The sequence below is a fragment of the Pleurodeles waltl genome, chromosome 4_1, assembly GCF_031143425.1.
Source record: "Pleurodeles waltl isolate 20211129_DDA chromosome 4_1, aPleWal1.hap1.20221129, whole genome shotgun sequence".
Classification (NCBI taxonomy): Eukaryota; Metazoa; Chordata; class Amphibia; order Caudata; family Salamandridae; genus Pleurodeles; species Pleurodeles waltl.
Genome location: NC_090442.1, coordinates 55,327,281 through 55,341,647, shown reverse-complemented (window position 1 = coordinate 55,341,647; position 14,367 = coordinate 55,327,281). Strand labels below are relative to the sequence as shown.

At 52.8% G+C, this 14,367-nt stretch overlaps 6 non-coding genes across 6 annotated transcripts; 1 reads left to right on the top strand and 5 right to left on the bottom strand.

Moving 5' to 3' along the window:
* Window positions 1-1,427: 1,427 nt before the first annotated feature.
* Window positions 1,428-1,499, bottom strand: TRNAW-CCA (transfer RNA tryptophan (anticodon CCA)). Its single transcript has one exon. It is a non-coding gene; the product is annotated as a tRNA-Trp (tRNA).
* A 2,172-nt stretch (window positions 1,500-3,671) lies between these two features.
* TRNAW-CCA (transfer RNA tryptophan (anticodon CCA)) lies at window positions 3,672-3,743 on the bottom strand. Its single transcript has one exon. It is a non-coding gene; the product is annotated as a tRNA-Trp (tRNA).
* A 2,172-nt stretch (window positions 3,744-5,915) lies between these two features.
* On the bottom strand, window positions 5,916-5,987 carry TRNAW-CCA (transfer RNA tryptophan (anticodon CCA)). Its single transcript has one exon. It is a non-coding gene; the product is annotated as a tRNA-Trp (tRNA).
* Window positions 5,988-8,017: 2,030 nt separating this feature from the next.
* Window positions 8,018-8,088, top strand: TRNAG-GCC (transfer RNA glycine (anticodon GCC)). The gene has a single exon. It is a non-coding gene; the product is annotated as a tRNA-Gly (tRNA).
* A 2,314-nt stretch (window positions 8,089-10,402) lies between these two features.
* TRNAW-CCA (transfer RNA tryptophan (anticodon CCA)) lies at window positions 10,403-10,474 on the bottom strand. The gene has a single exon. It is a non-coding gene; the product is annotated as a tRNA-Trp (tRNA).
* Window positions 10,475-10,727: 253 nt separating this feature from the next.
* TRNAN-GUU (transfer RNA asparagine (anticodon GUU)) lies at window positions 10,728-10,801 on the bottom strand. Its single transcript has one exon. It is a non-coding gene; the product is annotated as a tRNA-Asn (tRNA).
* Window positions 10,802-14,367: the final 3,566 nt, after the last annotated feature.

Here is a 14,367-nt window from a genome sequence, read left to right as displayed (position 1 = left end):
AAAGGAAATCCCAGGGCAGTACCCGCAATGAGTGGCATCCCCACACCCGAGGTTGCATTGTGGTAGCTGTTCCCTGAGCCCCTAGCCCCTGTCCCCATGTCGCCCTTTCTCCTCGTGTAACTCACCTCAGGTTCGGTGGCTCTGATACTTGCTGCTTCTGCGCGATCATCCCCATGATCTGGGCCTTTGTACGAAATGTCATGTAAGATGACTTTATTCAGCACGGCGTTTGTCATTTGCTTGGTTGTCCTGTCACTGTTGGATGTTTTCTTGCGCAGACTACTGTCTAATGGTGGGAAGGCCACGAGACACGTGACTTTTCTCTTTCCTTGTTAGCATAGTTTCCTGCCACTGTCTTGGTGTGCTGCCAGCCTGTGAGACACGTGTCTTGCCCATCTCAGCTCCACTGTGGCATGTTAGATATGTCTTTGAGCAGAGTCCCGGTCCCAGAGCTGCTGCCTTCTCTGCACTCTGGCTTGTAAGACTGCAGGCAAAGGCCCTCCCTGGCCCCTCAGCCAGATAGATACATTTACCTGCAGGGCTCAGCTTTGGTGAAAGATATTGGCGAGAGAGAGGAAAGGGGACGGCCCGTGGTGCACCCCCTATTTTGCATAGAACCACAGCCTCCTGGGAGGGGAGAGACATGAGGGTTCTCAGGGAAAGCCCTCCCAGGAGTGTTGAAGGGCAGGACGTGAAACACAGCAATCCCGGAATGGCCTGGTCTAAGATGCCTGTGCAATAGGCCTGGCCCTAGGCTTCCGGGGCTCTTCCTCGGCAGAGGCCCCAGTGGTATGAGCCCGACCAGGGCTGTGCCCGACCAGGGCTGTAGGGCGCATTGGGAGCACGTTAGGGACGCTAAAGAGGGCGCAGGGCGCAGAACTCTGCCCGTTTCTCCCCAGGATTTTGGGGAGGACAGGGAATCTGGCCAGGTCAGTGACTAGGCTTTCCCAGAAGGAAAGTCCAGTGACAGTGGCATGTTGTGAAACACAAGATTGCTGGTGGTCTGGAGGGTGCTTTCTGTCAGCCACTTCTCCCGGGAGCAGCCAGAGAGCAGGCTGATGTCGTGCTCTGTCAAGCACAACACTGGCCCCAAACCACTGTCCTTAGCAAAAGCAGAAACATTCATAGTTTCAGTCTCCTGCATCTGATTCCTGCCATCAGCATGTGAACGTTTGGCAGTCCAAGGCTTGCCATGCAAACTTTGTTCATAGGTGTCCCATGCGAATGCATGGGCCTCATCACTACTGTCTACGGCAGGGCTCTCTGCTCAGCCTATGTAAGTGAAGCATTGGTGTTTCAGTGGTAGAATTCTCGCCTGCCACGCGGAAGGCCCGGGTTTGATTCCCGGCCAATGCAAAGCGCCCTTCTTTTGGCTTTGCTTTAGAAGTCAGAGATATAGACTTGGTGGGCAAAAAAATGTCAAAGAGTGACCCCGACGTGATTTGAACACGCAACCTTCTGATCTGGAGTCAGACGCGCTACCGTTGCGCCACGAGGTCCCTGTGTATGCAGTTCTCAGCCCCGGATCAAGAAATGCTTCTGTGCCTTTTATTGGCCCTCAGTACGCCTGTGGTTAAAGTAGAAGGCTTGGTGGCCCGTTTCCAGTCCTATTGGTGGAAATGACTAGAGGTGAAGAGATGAGAGAAGATAGAAATGTTGAGATAGAGCATGTCACGCAGGCAAAGCGAGAGCTCTAAGAGCAAAGCCAGACAGCTGTGTTTTAATTCAGGACTTGATGTAGGCAAAAGCATACGTCCCTGGGTGGGCTTGAACCACCAACCTTTCGGTTAACAGCCTAACGCGCTAACCGATTGCGCCACAGAGACCAACCACCGCAGTGAGCGTGTTGGGACTCAATATATGTTTTTACCTTTGTGCTCCTGCCTGCAGCTCTAAGGTCCTGGCATAAGACAGGTAGGCTTAGACTCCATTGTGACATGTCTTACTTCTCTTAGAAGAAGGTTCTGAGTTGCCAGGCAGCTTATCTTCTGCTGGGCACACTTTCCTTTGCAGGCTTTCAGGTTGTGAATCCAGCACTGCTTAGGTGTCCATGTCAGACATGAGCAGCTCATTGAGCCCCACTGTGTGTTTTTTGTGGAGATACAACTCTCAGGCTAGAGGGAGCAGGCGGGAAGTGGGTGAGACTCACACAGGGTGGGTGGTGCAGTTAAAGGATGTTATCTAATAGTGTAATCGAGGAGTTGGGTTTTTTGTGCACTACACTTTAACCAGCGATTCTTTCTAAAAGGAAATCCCAGGGCAGTACCCGCAATGAGTGGCATCCCCACACCCGAGGTTGCATTGTGGTAGCTGTTCCCTGAGCCCCTAGCCCCTGTCCCCATGTCGCCCTTTCTCCTCGTGTAACTCACCTCAGGTTCGGTGGCTCTGATACTTGCTGCTTCTGCGCGATCATCCCCATGATCTGGGCCTTTGTACGAAATGTCATGTAAGATGACTTTATTCAGCACGGCGTTTGTCATTTGCTTGGTTGTCCTGTCACTGTTGGATGTTTTCTTGCGCAGACTACTGTCTAATGGTGGGAAGGCCACGAGACACGTGACTTTTCTCTTTCCTTGTTAGCATAGTTTCCTGCCACTGTCTTGGTGTGCTGCCAGCCTGTGAGACACGTGTTTTGCCCATCTCAGCTCCACTGTGGCATGTTAGATATGTCTTTGAGCAGAGTCCCGGTCCCAGAGCTGCTGCCTTCTCTGCACTCTGGCTTGTAAGACTGCAGGCAAAGGCCCTCCCTGGCCCCTCAGCCAGATAGATACATTTACCTGCAGGGCTCAGCTTTGGTGAAAGATATTGGCGAGAGAGAGGAAAAGGGACGGCCCGTGGTGCACCCCCTATTTTGCATAGAACCACAGCCTCCTGGGAGGGGAGAGACATGAGGGTTCTCAGGGAAAGCCCTCCCAGGAGTGTTGAAGGGCAGGACGTGAAACACAGCAATCCCGGAATGGCCTGGTCTAAGATGCCTGTGCAATAGGCCTGGCCCTAGGCTTCCGGGGCTCTTCCTCGGCAGAGGCCCCAGTGGTATGAGCCCGACCAGGGCTGTGCCCGACCAGGGCTGTAGGGCGCATTGGGAGCACGTTAGGGACGCTAAAGAGGGCGCAGGGCGCAGAACTCTGCCCGTTTCTCCCCAGGATTTTGGGGAGGACAGGGAATCTGGCCAGGTCAGTGACTAGGCTTTCCCAGAAGGAAAGTCCAGTGACAGTGGCATGTTGTGAAACACAAGATTGCTGGTGGTCTGGAGGGTGCTTTCTGTCAGCCACTTCTCCCGGGAGCAGCCAGAGAGCAGGCTGATGTCGTGCTCTGTCAAGCACAACACTGGCCCCAAACCACTGTCCTTAGCAAAAGCAGAAACATTCATAGTTTCAGTCTCCTGCATCTGATTCCTGCCATCAGCATGTGAACGTTTGGCAGTCCAAGGCTTGCCATGCAAACTTTGTTCATAGGTGTCCCATGCGAATGCATGGGCCTCATCACTACTGTCTACGGCAGGGCTCTCTGCTCAGCCTATGTAAGTGAAGCATTGGTGTTTCAGTGGTAGAATTCTCGCCTGCCACGCGGAAGGCCCGGGTTCGATTCCCGGCCAATGCAAAGCGCCCTTCTTTTGGCTTTGCTTTAGAAGTCAGAGATATAGACTTGGTGGGCAAAAAAATGTCAAAGAGTGACCCCGACGTGATTTGAACACGCAACCTTCTGATCTGGAGTCAGACGCGCTACCGTTGCGCCACGAGGTCCCTGAGTATGCAGTTCTCAGCCCCGGATCAAGAAATGCTTCTGTGCCTTTTATTGGCCCTCAGTACGCCTGTGGTTAAAGTAGAAGGCTTGGTGGCCCGTTTCCAGTCCTATTGGTGGAAATGACTAGAGGTGAAGAGATGAGAGAAGATAGAAATGTTGAGATAGAGCATGTCACGCAGGCAAAGCGAGAGCTCTAAGAGCAAAGCCAGACAGCTGTGTTTTAATTCAGGACTTGATGTAGGCAAAAGCATACGTCCCTGGGTGGGCTTGAACCACCAACCTTTCAGTTAACAGCTGAACGTGCTAACCGATTGCCCCACAGAGACCAACCACCGCAGTGAGCGTGTTGGGACTCAATATATGTTTTTACCTTTGTGCTCCTGCCTGCAGCTCTAAGGTCCTGGCATAAGACAGGTAGGCTTAGACTCCATTGTGACATGTCTTACTTCTCTTAGAAGAAGGTTCTGAGTTGCCAGGCAGCTTATCTTCTGCCGGGCACACTTTCCTTTGCAGGCTTTCAGGTTGTGAATCCAGCACTGCTTAGGTGTCCATGTCAGACATGAGCAGCTCATTGAGCCCCACTGTGTGTTTTTTGTGGAGATACAACTCTCAGACTAGAGGGAGCAGGCGGGAAGTGGGTGAGACTCACACAGGGTGGGTGGGGCAGTTAAAGGATGTTATCTAATAGTGTAATCGAGGAGTTGGGTTTTTTGTGCACTACACTTTAACCAGCGATTCTTTCTAAAAGGAAATCCCAGGGCAGTACCCGCAATGAGTGGCATCCCCACACCCGAGGTTGCATTGTGGTAGCTGTTCCCTGAGCCCCTAGCCCCTGTCCCCATGTCGCCCTTTCTCCTCGTGTAACTCACCTCAGGTTCGGTGGCTCTGATACTTGCTGCTTCTGCGCGATCATCCCCATGATCTGGGCCTTTGTACGAAATGTCATGTAAGATGACTTTATTCAGCACGGCGTTTGTCATTTGCTTGGTTGTCCTGTCACTGTTGGATGTTTTCTTGCGCAGACTACTGTCTAATGGTGGGAAGGCCACGAGACACGTGACTTTTCTCTTTCCTTGTTAGCATAGTTTCCTGCCACTGTCTTGGTGTGCTGCCAGCCTGTGAGACACGTGTCTTGCCCATCTCAGCTCCACTGTGGCATGTTAGATATGTCTTTGAGCAGAGTCCCGGTCCCAGAGCTGCTGCCTTCTCTGCACTCTGGCTTGTAAGACTGCAGGCAAAGGCCCTCCCTGGCCCCTCAGCCAGATAGATACATTTACCTGCAGGGCTCAGCTTTGGTGAAAGATATTGGCGAGAGAGAGGAAAAGGGACGGCCCGTGGTGCACCCCCTATTTTGCATAGAACCACAGCCTCCTGGGAGGGGAGAGACATGAGGGTTCTCAGGGAAAGCCCTCCCAGGAGTGTTGAAGGGCAGGACGTGAAACACAGCAATCCCGGAATGGCCTGGTCTAAGATGCCTGTGCAATAGGCCTGGCCCTAGGCTTCCGGGGCTCTTCCTCGGCAGAGGCCCCAGTGGTATGAGCCCGACCAGGGCTGTGCCCGACCAGGGCTGTAGGGCGCATTGGGAGCACGTTAGGGACGCTAAAGAGGGCGCAGGGCGCAGAACTCTGCCCGTTTCTCCCCAGGATTTTGGGGAGGACAGGGAATCTGGCCAGGTCAGTGACTAGGCTTTCCCAGAAGGAAAGTCCAGTGACAGTGGCATGTTGTGAAACACAAGATTGCTGGTGGTCTGGAGGGTGCTTTCTGTCAGCCACTTCTCCCGGGAGCAGCCAGAGAGCAGGCTGATGTCGTGCTCTGTCAAGCACAACACTGGCCCCAAACCACTGTCCTTAGCAAAAGTAGAAACATTCATAGTTTCAGTCTCCTGCATCTGATTCCTGCCATCAGCATGTGAACGTTTGGCAGTCCAAGGCTTGCCATGCAAACTTTGTTCATAGGTGTCCCATGCGAATGCATGGGCCTCATCACTACTGTCTACGGCAGGGCTCTCTGCTCAGCCTATGTAAGTGAAGCATTGGTGTTTCAGTGGTAGAATTCTCGCCTGCCACGCGGAAGGCCCGGGTTCGATTCCCGGCCAATGCAAAGCGCCCTTCTTTTGGCTTTGCTTTAGAAGTCAGAGATATAGACTTGGTGGGCAAAAAAATGTCAAAGAGTGACCCCGACGTGATTTGAACACGCAACCTTCTGATCTGGAGTCAGACGCGCTACCGTTGCGCCACGAGGTCCCTGTGTATGCAGTTCTCAGCCCCGGATCAAGAAATGCTTCTGTGCCTTTTATTGGCCCTCAGTACGCCTGTGGTTAAAGTAGAAGGCTTGGTGGCCCGTTTCCAGTCCTATTGGTGGAAATGACTAGAGGTGAAGAGATGAGAGAAGATAGAAATGTTGAGATAGAGCATGTCACGCAGGCAAAGCGAGAGCTCTAAGAGCAAAGCCAGACAGCTGTGTTTTAATTCAGGACTTGATGTAGGCAAAAGCATACGTCCCTGGGTGTGCTTGAACCACCAACCTTTCAGTTAACAGCTGAACGTGCTAACCGATTGCCCCACAGAGACCAACCACCGCAGTGAGCGTGTTGGGACTCAATATATGTTTTTACCTTTGTGCTCCTGCCTGCAGCTCTAAGGTCCTGGCATAAGACAGGTAGGCTTAGACTCCATTGTGACATGTCTTACTTCTCTTAGAAGAAGGTTCTGAGTTGCCAGGCAGCTTATCTTCTGCCGGGCACACTTTCCTTTGCAGGCTTTCAGGTTGTGAATCCAGCACTGCTTAGGTGTCCATGTCAGACATGAGCAGCTCATTGAGCCCCACTGTGTGTTTTTTGTGGAGATACAACTCTCAGACTAGAGGGAGCAGGCGGGAAGTGGGTGAGACTCACACAGGGTGGGTGGGGCAGTTAAAGGATGTTATCTAATAGTGTAATCGAGGAGTTGGGTTTTTTGTGCACTACACTTTAACCAGCGATTCTTTCTAAAAGGAAATCCCAGGGCAGTACCCGCAATGAGTGGCATCCCCACACCCGAGGTTGCATTGTGGTAGCTGTTCCCTGAGCCCCTAGCCCCTGTCCCCATGTCGCCCTTTCTCCTCGTGTAACTCACCTCAGGTTCGGTGGCTCTGATACTTGCTGCTTCTGCGCGATCATCCCCATGATCTGGGCCTTTGTACGAAATGTCATGTAAGATGACTTTATTCAGCACGGCGTTTGTCATTTGCTTGGTTGTCCTGTCACTGTTGGATGTTTTCTTGCGCAGACTACTGTCTAATGGTGGGAAGGCCACGAGACACGTGACTTTTCTCTTTCCTTGTTAGCATAGTTTCCTGCCACTGTCTTGGTGTGCTGCCAGCCTGTGAGACACGTGTCTTGCCCATCTCAGCTCCACTGTGGCATGTTAGATATGTCTTTGAGCAGAGTCCCGGTCCCAGAGCTGCTGCCTTCTCTGCACTCTGGCTTGTAAGACTGCAGGCAAAGGCCCTCCCTGGCCCCTCAGCCAGATAGATACATTTACCTGCAGGGCTCAGCTTTGGTGAAAGATATTGGCGAGAGAGAGGAAAGGGGACGGCCCGTGGTGCACCCCCTATTTTGCATAGAACCACAGCCTCCTGGGAGGGGAGAGACATGAGGGTTCTCAGGGAAAGCCCTCCCAGGAGTGTTGAAGGGCAGGACGTGAAACACAGCAATCCCGGAATGGCCTGGTCTAAGATGCCTGTGCAATAGGCCTGGCCCTAGGCTTCCGGGGCTCTTCCTCGGCAGAGGCCCCAGTGGTATGAGCCCGACCAGGGATGTGCCCGACCAGGGCTGTAGGGTGCATTGGGAGCGCGTTAGGGACGCGAAAGAGGGCACAGGGCAGAGAACTCTGCCCGTTTCTCCCCAGGATTTTTGGGAGGACAGGGAATCTGGCCAGGTCAGTGACTAGGCTTTCCCAGAAGGAAAGTCCAGTGACAGTGGCATGTTGTGAAACACAAGATTGCTGGTGGTCTGGAGGGTGCTTTCTGTCAGCCACTTCTCCCGGGAGCAGCCAGAGAGCAGGCTGATGTCGTGCTCTGTCAAGCACAACACTGGCCCCAAACCACTGTCCTTAGCAAAAGCAGAAACATTCATAGTTTCAGTCTCCTGCATCTGATTCCTGCCATCAGCATGTGAACGTTTGGCAGTCCAAGGCTTGCCATGCAAACTTTGTTCATAGGTGTCCCATGCGAATGCATGGGCCTCATCACTACTGTCTACGGCAGGGCTCTCTGCTCAGCCTATGTAAGTGAAGCATTGGTGGTTCAGTGGTAGAATTCTCGCCTGCCACGCGGGAGGCCCGGGTTCGATTCCCGGCCAATGCAAAGCGCCCTTCTTTTGGCTTTGCTTTAGAAGTCAGAGATATAGACTTGGTGGGCAAAAAAATGTCAAAGAGTGACCCCGACGTGATTTGAACACGCAACCTTGTGATCTGGAGTCAGACGCGCTACCGTTGCGCCACGAGGTCCCTGTGCATGCAGTTCTCAGCCCCGGATCAAGAAATGCTTCTGTGCCTTTTATTGGCCCTCAGTACGCCTGTGGTTAAAGTAGAAGGCTTGGTGGCCCGTTTCCAGTCCTATTGGTGGAAATGACTAGAGGTGAAGAGATGAGAGAAGATAGAAATGTTGAGATAGAGCATGTCACGCAGGCAAAGCGAGAGCTCTAAGAGCAAAGCCAGACAGCTGTGTTTTAATTCAGGACTTGATGTAGGCAAAAGCATACGCCCCTGGGTGGGCTTGAACCACCAACCTTTCGGTTAACAGCCGAACGCGCTAACCGATTGCGCCACAGAGACCAACCACCGCAGTGAGCGTGTTGGGACTCAATATATGTTTTTACCTTTGTGCTCCTGCCTGCAGCTCTAAGGTCCTGGCATAAGACAGGTAGGCTTAGACTCCATTGTGACATGTCTTACTTCTCTTAGAAGAAGGTTCTGAGTTGCCAGGCAGCTTATCTTCTGCCGGGCACACTTTCCTTTGCAGGCTTTCAGGTTGTGAATCCAGCACTGCTTAGGTGTCCATGTCAGACATGAGCAGCTCATTGAGCCCCACTGTGTGTTTTTTGTGGAGATACAACTCTCAGACTAGAGGGAGCAGGCGGGAAGTGGGTGAGACTCACACAGGGTGGGTGGGGCAGTTAAAGGATGTTATCTAATAGTGTAATCGAGGAGTTGGGTTTTTTGTGCACTACACTTTAACCAGCGATTCTTTCTAAAAGGAAATCCCAGGGCAGTACCCGCAATGAGTGGCATCCCCACACCCGAGGTTGCATTGTGGTAGCTGTTCCCTGAGCCCCTAGCCCCTGTCCCCATGTCGCCCTTTCTCCTCGTGTAACTCACCTCAGGTTCGGTGGCTCTGATACTTGCTGCTTCTGCGCGATCATCCCCATGATCTGGGCCTTTGTACGAAATGTCATGTAAGATGACTTTATTCAGCACGGCGTTTGTCATTTGCTTGGTTGTCCTGTCACTGTTGGATGTTTTCTTGCGCAGACTACTGTCTAATGGTGGGAAGGCCACGAGACACGTGACTTTTCTCTTTCCTTGTTAGCATAGTTTCCTGCCACTGTCTTGTTGTGCTGCCTGCCTGTGAGACACGTGTCTTGCCCATCTCAGCTCCACTGTGGCATGTTAGATATGTCTTTGAGCAGAGTCCCGGTCCCAGAGCTGCTGCCTTCTCTGCACTCTGGCTTGTAAGACTGCAGGCAAAGGCCCTCCCTGGCCCCTCAGCCAGATAGATACATTTACCTGCAGGGCTCAGCTTTGGTGAAAGATATTGGCGAGAGAGAGGAAAGGGGACGGCCCGTGGTGCACCCCCTATTTTGCATAGAACCACAGCCTCCTGGGAGGGCAGAGACATGAGGGTTCTCAGGGAAAGCCCTCCCAGGAGTGTTGAAGGGCAGGACGTGAAACACAGCAATCCCGGAATGGCCTGGTCTAAGATGCCTGTGCAATAGGCCTGGCCCTAGGCTTCCGGGGCTCTTCCTCGGCAGAGGCCCCAGTGGTATGAGCCCGACCAGGGCTGTGCCCGACCAGGGCTGTAGGGCGCGTTGGGAGCTCGTTAGGGACGCGAAAGAGGGCGCAGGGCGCAGAACTCTGCCCGTTTCTCCCCAGGATTTTGGGGAGGACAGGGAATCTGGCCAGGTCAGTGACTAGGCTTTCCCAGAAGGAAAGTCCAGTGACAGTGGCATGTTGTGAAACACAAGATTGCTGGTGGTCTGGAGGGTGCTTTCTGTCAGCCACTTCTCCCGGGAGCAGCCAGAGAGCAGGCTGATGTCGTGCTCTGTCAAGCACAACACTGGCCCCAAACCACTGTCCTTAGCAAAAGCAGAAACATTCATAGTTTCAGTCTCCTGCATCTGATTCCTGCCATCAGCATGTGAACGTTTGGCAGTCCAAGGCTTGCCATGCAAACTTTGTTCATAGGTGTCCCATGCGAATGCATGGGCCTCATCACTACTGTCTACGGCAGGGCTCTCTGCTCAGCCTATGTAAGTGAAGCATTGGTGGTTCAGTGGTAGAATTCTCGCCTGCACGCGGGAGGCCCGGGTTCGATTCTAGGCCAATGCAAAGCGCCCTTCTTTTGGCTTTGCTTTAGAAGTCAGAGTTATAGACTTGGTGGGGAAAAAAATGTCAAAGAGTGACCCCGACGTGATTTGAACACGCAACCTTCTGATCTGGAGTCAGACGCGCTACCGTTGCGCCACGAGGTCCCTGTGCATGCAGTTCTCAGCCCCGGATCAAGAAATGCTTCTGTGCCTTTTATTGGCCCTCAGTACGCCTGTGGTTAAAGTAGAAGGCTTGGTGGCCCGTTTCCAGTCCTATTGGTGGAAATGACTAGAGGTGAAGAGATGAGAGAAGATAGAAATGTTGAGATAGAGCATGTCACGCAGGCAAAGCGAGAGCTCTAAGAGCAAAGCCAGACAGCTGTGTTTTAATTCAGGACTTGATGTAGGCAAAAGCATACGTCCCTGGGTGGGCTTGAACCACCAACCTTTCGGTTAACAGCCGAACGCGCTAACCGATTGCGCCACAGAGACCAACCACCGCAGTGAGCGTGTTGGGACTCAATATATGTTTTTACCTTTGTGCTCCTGCCTGCAGCTCTAAGGTCCTGGCATAAGACAGGTAGGCTTAGACTCCATTATGACATGTCTTACTTCTCTTAGAAGAAGGTTCTGAGTTGCCAGGCAGCTTATCTTCTGCTGGGCACACTTTCCTTTGCAGGCTTTCAGGTTGTGAATCCAGCACTGCTTAGGTGTCCATGTCAGACATGAGCAGCTCATTGAGCCCCACTGTGTGTTTTTTGTGGAGATACAACTCTCAGACTAGAGGGAGCAGGCAGGAAGTGGGTGAGACTCACACAGGGTGGGTGGGGCAGTTAAAGGATGTTATCTAATAGTGTAATCGAGGAGTTGGGTTTTTTGTGCACTACACTTTAACCAGCGATTCTTTCTAAAAGGAAATCCCAGGGCAGTACCCGCAATGAGTGGCATCCCCACACCCGAGGTTGCATTGTGGTAGCTGTTCCCTGAGCCCCTAGCCCCTGTCCCCATGTCGCCCTTTCTCCTCGTGTAACTCACCTCAGGTTCGGTGGCTCTGATACTTGCTGCTTCTGCGCGATCATCCCCATGATCTGGGCCTTTGTACGAAATGTCATGTAAGATGACTTTATTCAGCACGGCGTTTGTCATTTGCTTGGTTGTCCTGTCACTGTTGGATGTTTTCTTGCGCAGACTACTGTCTAATGGTGGGAAGGCCACGAGACACGTGACTTTTCTCTTTCCTTGTTAGCATAGTTTCCTGCCACTGTCTTGGTGTGCTGCCAGCCTGTGAGACACGTGTCTTGCCCATCTCAGCTCCACTGTGGCATGTTAGATATGTCTTTGAGCAGAGTCCCGGTCCCAGAGCTGCTGCCTTCTCTGCACTCTGGCTTGTAAGACTGCAGGCAAAGGCCCTCCCTGGCCCCTCAGCCAGATAGATACATTTACCTGCAGGGCTCAGCTTTGGTGAAAGATATTGGCGAGAGAGAGGAAAGGGGACGGCCCGTGGTGCACCCCCTATTTTGCATAGAACCACAGCCTCCTGGGAGGGGAGAGACATGAGGGTTCTCAGGGAAAGCCCTCCCAGGAGTGTTGAAGGGCAGGACGTGAAACACAGCAATCCCGGAATGGCCTGGTCTAAGATGCCTGTGCAATAGGCCTGGCCCTAGGCTTCCGGGGCTCTTCCTCGGCAGAGGCCCCAGTGGTATGAGCCCGACCAGGGATGTGCCCGACCAGGGCTGTAGGGTGCATTGGGAGCGCGTTAGGGACGCGAAAGAGGGCACAGGGCGCAGAACTCTGCCCGTTTCTCCCCAGGATTTTTGGGAGGACAGGGAATCTGGCCAGGTCAGTGACTAGGCTTTCCCAGAAGGAAAGTCCAGTGACAGTGGCATGTTGTGAAACACAAGATTGCTGGTGGTCTGGAGGGTGCTTTCTGTCAGCCACTTCTCCCGGGAGCAGCCAGAGAGCAGGCTGATGTCGTGCTCTGTCAAGCACAACACTGGCCCCAAACCACTGTCCTTAGCAAAAGCAGAAACATTCATAGTTTCAGTCTCCTGCATCTGATTCCTGCCATCAGCATGTGAACGTTTGGCAGTCCAAGGCTTGCCATGCAAACTTTGTTCATAGGTGTCCCATGCGAATGCATGGGCCTCATCACTACTGTCTACGGCAGGGCTCTCTGCTCAGCCTATGTAAGTGAAGCATTGGTGGTTCAGTGGTAGAATTCTCGCCTGCCACGCGGGAGTCCCGGGTTTGATTCCCGGCCAATGCAAAGCGCCCTTCTTTTGGCTTTGCTTTAGAAGTCAGAGATATAGACTTGGTGGGCAAAAAAATGTCAAAGAGTGACCCCGACGTGATTTGAACACGCAACCTTGTGATCTGGAGTCAGACGCGCTACAGTTGCGCCACGAGGTCCCTGTGCATGCAGTTCTCAGCCCCGGATCAAGAAATGCTTCTGTGCCTTTTATTGGCCCTCAGTACGCCTGTAGTTAAAGTAGAAGGCTTGGTGGCCCGTTTCCAGTCCTATTGGTGGAAATGACTAGAGGTGAAGAGATGAGAGAAGATAGAAATGTTGAGATAGAGCATGTCACGCAGGCAAAGCGAGAGCTCTAAGAGCAAAGCCAGACAGCTGTGTTTTAATTCAGGACTTGATGTAGGCAAAAGCATACGCCCCTGGGTGGGCTTGAACCACCAACCTTTCGGTTAACAGCCGAACGCGCTAACCGATTGCGCCACAGAGACCAACCACCGCAGTGAGCGTGTTGGGACTCAATATATGTTTTTACCTTTGTGCTCCTGCCTGCAGCTCTAAGGTCCTGGCATAAGACAGGTAGGCTTAGACTCCATTGTGACATGTCTTACTTCTCTTAGAAGAAGGTTCTGAGTTGCCAGGCAGCTTATCTTCTGCCGGGCACACTTTCCTTTGCAGGCTTTCAGGTTGTGAATCCAGCACTGCTTAGGTGTCCATGTCAGACATGAGCAGCTCATTGAGCCCCACTGTGTGTTTTTTGTGGAGATACAACTCTCAGACTAGAGGGAGCAGGCGGGAAGTGGGTGAGACTCACACAGGGTGGGTGGGGCAGTTAAAGGATGTTATCTAATAGTGTAATCGAGGAGTTGGGTTTTTTGTGCACTACACTTTAACCAGCGATTCTTTCTAAAAGGAAATCCCAGGGCAGTACCCGCAATGAGTGGCATCCCCACACCCGAGGTTGCATTGTGGTAGCTGTTCCCTGAGCCCCTAGCCCCTGTCCCCATGTCGCCCTTTCTCCTCGTGTAACTCACCTCAGGTTCGGTGGCTCTGATACTTGCTGCTTCTGCGCGATCATCCCCATGATCTGGGCCTTTGTACGAAATGTCATGTAAGATGACTTTATTCAGCACGGCGTTTGTCATTTGCTTGGTTGTCCTGTCACTGTTGGATGTTTTCTTGCGCAGACTACTGTCTAATGGTGGGAAGGCCACGAGACACGTGACTTTTCTCTTTCCTTGTTAGCATAGTTTCCTGCCACTGTCTTGTTGTGCTGCCTGCCTGTGAGACACGTGTCTTGCCCATCTCAGCTCCACTGTGGCATGTTAGATATGTCTTTGAGCACAGTCCCGGTCCCAGAGCTGCTGCCTTCTCTGCACTCTGGCTTGTAAGACTGCAGGCAAAGGCCCTCCCTGGCCCCTCAGCCAGATAGATACATTTACCTGCAGGGCTCAGCTTTGGTGAAAGATATTGGCGAGAGAGAGGAAAGGGGACGGCCCGTGGTGCACCCCCTATTTTGCATAGAACCACAGCCTCCTGGGAGGGCAGAGACATGAGGGTTCTCAGGGAAAGCCCTCCCAGGAGTGTTGAAGGGCAGGACGTGAAACACAGCAATCCCGGAATGGCCTGGTCTAAGATGCCTGTGCAATAGGCCTGGCCCTAGGCTTCCGGGGCTCTTCCTCGGCAGAGGCCCCAGTGGTATGAGCCCGACCAGGGCTGTGCCCGACCAGGGCTGTAGGGCGCGTTGGGAGCTCGTTAGGGACGCGAAAGAGGGCGCAGGGCGCAGAACTCTGCCCGTTTCTCCCCAGGATTT